At 38.5% G+C, this 5419-nt stretch overlaps 1 pseudogene; it reads left to right on the top strand.

Annotated features, from left to right (window-relative positions):
* The first annotated feature begins 344 nt into the window (after positions 1-344).
* On the top strand, positions 345-1290 carry LOC114614864 (annotated as a pseudogene).
* Positions 1291-5419: the final 4129 nt, after the last annotated feature.

Consider the following 5419-nt stretch of genomic DNA (forward strand, 5'->3'; position numbering starts at 1 on the left):
ATCTCCATCTCCATCTCCATCTCCATCTCCATCTCCATCTCCATCTCTATCTCTATCTCTGTCTCGCTCTCTCCCTTTTTCTGAAAAGAAATGGAGGAGCAGTGGATCTGGGGTAAAGGAAAGTTGAGGTGTCATGAAGGAGTGGAGGGAGGGGAAACTTCATTTGGATGCAGTGTATGTAAGAAGAATACAAAAAGGAAGACAGTAAAAGAGAAAAGAAATAGAAAAGTGGCCTCTTTTCCGTTCCGGCTTGACCGAACCAGGCTCGTGGGCCAGTGACACCCAGAAATTAAGAGGTTTTTAAAACCCGGGAGCTCGCGGACGGCTGCTCCACTGCTGTCAACATGCCACAAAATGAATATATTGAATTGCACCGCAAAAGATATGGCTATCGTTTGGACTACCATGAGAAAAAGAGAAAGAAAGAAGGTCGGGAGGCCCATGAACGTTCAAAGAAGGCAAAAAAAATGATTGGCCTGAAGGCTAAGCTCTACCATAAACAGCGCCATGCAGAGAAAATACAAATGAAAAAGACTATTAAGATGCGTGAAAAGAGAAACACCAAGCAGAAGGATGATGAGAAGACTCCACAAGGAGCAGTGCCTGCCTATCTGCTTGACAGAGAGGGGCAGTCCAGAGCAAAAGTACTTTCCAACATGATTAAGCAGAAACGAAAAGAAAAGGCGGGAAAATGGGAGGTTCCTCTACCTAAAGTTCGCGCCCAAGGGGAAACAGAAGTATTGAAAGTTATTCGAACAGGAAAAAGAAGAAAGAAGGCATGGAAGAGAATGGTTACTAAAGTCTGCTTTGTTGGTGATGGTTTTACAAGAAAACCACCTAAATATGAAAGGTTCATTAGGCCAATGGGTCTACGTTTCAAAAAAGCCCATGTCACACACCCTGAGCTGAAGGCTACTTTTTGCCTGCCTATACTCGGTGTGAAAAAGAATCCGTCATCCCCGTTATATACAACGCTGGGTGTGATCACCCAGGTACAGTTATTGAAGTGAATGTGAGCGAGTTGGGCCTTGTGACACAAGGAGGCAAGGTTATTTGGGGAAAGTATGCCCAAGTTACCAACAATCCTGAAAATGATGGGTGCATAAATGCAGTCTTGCTGGTTTGACAGTGACATCATACAAGTCATTCCACTCACTAGGAAGACTACATGCAGTCAGGAAAACACCATCGCTGTGACCTTTCTGAACTACCATGCAGCCTTACCCCGTGTGCAGTCATCAAGAAGTATTCATTAAGGTGTAAAGGAAAATAAAACACTGCCCTATTTTACAAAAAAAGAAAAAAGAAATAGAAAAGTGATCAGTATCTGTGACAATATTCAACCAAAAGGCAATAGGCTTTCAGCTATAACAGCTAAAGTCATGGTCACTAGATTATGCCAAGTACAAATAAAAACATTCATGCCCCAGGGGAATGGAACCGAGTCCCTCCTATCTTGGCACAGCTGCATTGGCAAGCGTGGTGTTCTGCCAACAGACTGTGAAAGTATAGATCCTGAGTCTACCCTGCTGTGCTGAGAAACAGGCTTCTGCATGTGTCCATAGGCCCATGACTGTCTCAGCTCCACAATTTGAAGCCACGAAGAAAAGCTTCATTATAAATGATCTAAACTGTACATTCTCATGGTACATGAGATAGACTGAGGACTTTAATTCAAGTGAATTTTGTACAAATTTTATCCATATTTCTTGGCAGTAGTGGACAAACACTAAAGCTTATGTTACTGAATGACACAGCCCCTCCCCAAATTACCATGGTATTTTTCTCAGTTGCTTTCTATTCATAAAGTTGCATGTTTTTCAAAAACAAGCATGGAAACCTTTGTGTATCAGAGTTCAAGCCCCATATGTAGATAGCTAGCTAAAGATTACAGAACAACTATGGACCCAGAAAATGTTTCAATCGCATTCAAGACTCCAAGGGCATTCAAGGAACAATATTGACTCACAGCCTGTTGGTAAATCTTGGGCTCCGGCCAATTATAGCAGAGACCTTGCTTTAGAGGCATAGTTTCACAGCCTCTGCTTTTAAACCTATTTTATTTACAGCATAAATTAAAATCGGAAAGCAGTAATAAGCTTTATCTTTTTAATTTCCTTCTTTTAAAAGTCTCCATCGTGATTTTACACTCTAAAAGCTTTTCCTTTTTGTTTGATTAATTAAGCAAATTTATATACCCATTTACACGGCATTTCCCTCAAGTGTTCCTGGAAAATCTAAGCATACATTTTATACTTTATGTAAAAAAAAGGACTTGAGTTATAAAGCAGCCATCTAAATGATACATAAAATTTCCCCACTACAATTAATATACATGGGAGGAAACGTGGAGCCAGCAGGTTAACTCTGAATTAAAGTGCTCTCCTCAGATCCATCATGTTCCCAGCACCAATCTCCGTCCCACTCTCTGCTCTCAGATGATTAACAAAAGCCCTATTAGGTTTAATTTCATTAAATGAACTAAACGTTTTCGCTTTGTCTCCAATCTGATGACAACTTACCTAGAAATACAGAGAGTGAGACAGATGCTTTTCCTGCAACTTCACTCAGGAACAAAGAGACATCACAGGTAGAAGCTCTGTGCTGCCAGAATTCTTTCTTTTACTTAGTAGACATTTCCAATTTGGATAAAGACACCTGCAATTGAGAAGTAGAAGGCCATTTAAAAATACATGGCAATATGTTTTTTAAATATCAAAACAAAGATGCAATAGTAAAACGTGCAAACTTCATTTTTATCAAGATAACAAAAAGGAGTTCTTTAAAATTGTTTATGGAAAAAAGAGTCAATATATTACAATAGAGGCTAATCAAGGGATTCTTATAGATTGATCTTCTGGTCTTTTACTTTTTAGCGACTTTAAAAGTTAAATAACAGCAAGCTGTTTCACACAGGCACAAAAACAAACATAAGCAACCAGAAGCCTGTTTCTTACTAAATCAATTTATGGTTTTGTTTTTATTTTTGCTTTTTTTTTCTGTAAGAATTGAACTGAAACTTAGCTTCTAAGATTCATTTTCTATAATCTTATGAAAAAAAATCTATGTGGAATAATAGTCACTGTCATTGTCTTTAGACCTTTCTCATATATGAGTGGCAGGAAACTTGAGATGCATATTTGGAAATTCTGATTTATATATAGCCTTCATAGAAAGGGCCACCATTTTCAAATATAGAAACTTAGCTAGTTTGGGCATTTAGGAGAAGCAGCTAGTATACTGTGGAAAGAAGGTGTATTTACACAGGCAATTTCTGTGTAGCCATGGCCAGCCTGTGATCTCTGTCTCTCTGGAATGTCTCCACTCTTCAGTGCCTGCACAGTGCCTGTTCAGGCATCGTGTACATATATGCACTCTCAGTATTTTCCTTCATTATAGAACCAGTTGAAGGGAGCGAACTTCTCCTTTTCAAATTGTTTGTACCTTTTAGGATGAAGAGATGTCATGACAATATTGTGATTTATTCGAATGACTATTCGTTTTAGAGACAGGTAATGTACATAAGCTAAATTTCATATTAACACTTAATAAAGACTATAAGATGTCTGAGAACTCTGAAATACAGAAAACACTTAAGTCCTGTAGAGTTTCAGGAAATTCAGAGCTGGTTGGATGTTTAAAGCCCCTCTGACTTGAAAATTGAATCTGAAACCTATTTTGGAAGTAGAGAGGACAAAGAATACCCAGACTGTCCCATCTCTTACTACTTCCTTCCTTTCATCTCTGCCTCTCACTTCTTCTCGAGTAGTTCCCTTCTTTGCCTCTCTTATTTTGTCCTCTGTTTTTCTTTTTTTTCCTCTCCAGTGATAACTCATCCTAATTATTCTGAGTTATTAAAGAGTTACAAAGACTAAGATTCTAACCACCATGTGTAAAACCCCTACAGGAAAGGTTCATCTATAGTATCAACCAACCTGTGTATGTACCTGTGAAACCAGAAGGTTCCCGTGGCACAGCACTGCCAGCACCACGTTCCTCCCACAATAAAGCTATCAAGGGTTGGTGCAGAAAGGGCTGGAATCTAAATCTTACAAAGGTTTTGATGATGCTTCCCTTGAGTGAAAACACATGCGCACAAACTAGAGTGGAAAGCATGTATTCATTTGAAAATTTGAAAATAGTCAAAATCAAAGCTTTAAAGGCTGAGATTATGTTTATTTTCTTTTTTTATTATTTATTTATTTACATTCCAGATTTTACTCTCCCTCCTACCTCCCTCCAACTGTTCCACATCCCATACCTCCAACCGAAGCCCCTGTCTCCACAAGGATGTCCCCAACCCTAACCCCCACCTTCCCTGGTCTCTAAACTGCTTGGGACTTTTAATCTATTGAGGATTAGGTACATCATCTCTGATTGAACACAGACCCAGCAGTCCTCTGCTGTATAAGTGTTGGGGGCCTCATGTCAGCTGGTGTATGCTGCCTGTTAGGTGGTTCAGTGTTCGAGAGATCTCAGGGGTCCAGGTTAATTGAGACTGCTGGTCTTCCTACAGGGTGGCCCTCCTCCTCAGCTTCTTTCAGTCTTTCCCTACTTCAACCACAGGGGTCAGCAGCTTCTGTCCATTGCTTGAGTGTAAAGGTCTACATCTGACTCTTTTATCTGCTTGTTGGGTCTTCTAGAGAGCAGTCATGATAGGTCCTGAAATTTTAGGAAATTCAAGAGAAATATTTCATGAGACAGTACCCCCACTTCAACCTCATAACTATTCTGTATTTTGTCTCAAAAAGAAAAGAAAAGAATCTCAGTCCAAGAATGCAAATATAATCTCTTAGCTGTGTTTTCATATACATATCATGTAAAACATATTCTGAACTATGTCATATTTGTTCCAGGTCTAACATGAACTCATAGACAGACAAACTGACTCAGAGGAAACATTTTAAAGACACTGACAATCTATTCCTTCATCAGTTTCCATCTTCTACTTAACATTTTACTTTTAAAATATCAGAGATGGCATTAGAAACTATTGAGGTATTTTCTGACAAATGGTATTGTAGTAAAACGGCTAACAGCTAGGTACAGTGAGAACATCAGTATAATGATTGAATTTACACTTCTGACCTAAGATTGTATAGTCTTCAAACCATTAAGGCAACTCTCTGTCTTTCTCTTTTAAGAGACTTTTGAAAAAAAATATAGATGAAACCTCTTAGGTATTTGTCTCTAATAATTTCAAGCTTACATAACACAATTCATGTAATTTTCCTATAGACTTTTAGAATAGTTCTATATTTGTATACAGCAATGAAAATACATATAAATTTATCCCATCACTACATTCAATGCTTTTGTAATGTTCAAGTGCCCATCCTGTCTACATCAATTACTCTGCTATGCTTATCTGTTTGAAATTTTGCCGTTTTCCCTATGTGCTAAAAAGAAAAGGCAAACA

The sequence above is a fragment of the Grammomys surdaster genome, unplaced genomic scaffold (genome assembly GCF_004785775.1).
Source record: "Grammomys surdaster isolate TR1022 unplaced genomic scaffold, NIH_TR_1.0 126531, whole genome shotgun sequence".
NCBI classification, from domain to species: domain Eukaryota; kingdom Metazoa; phylum Chordata; class Mammalia; order Rodentia; family Muridae; genus Grammomys; species Grammomys surdaster.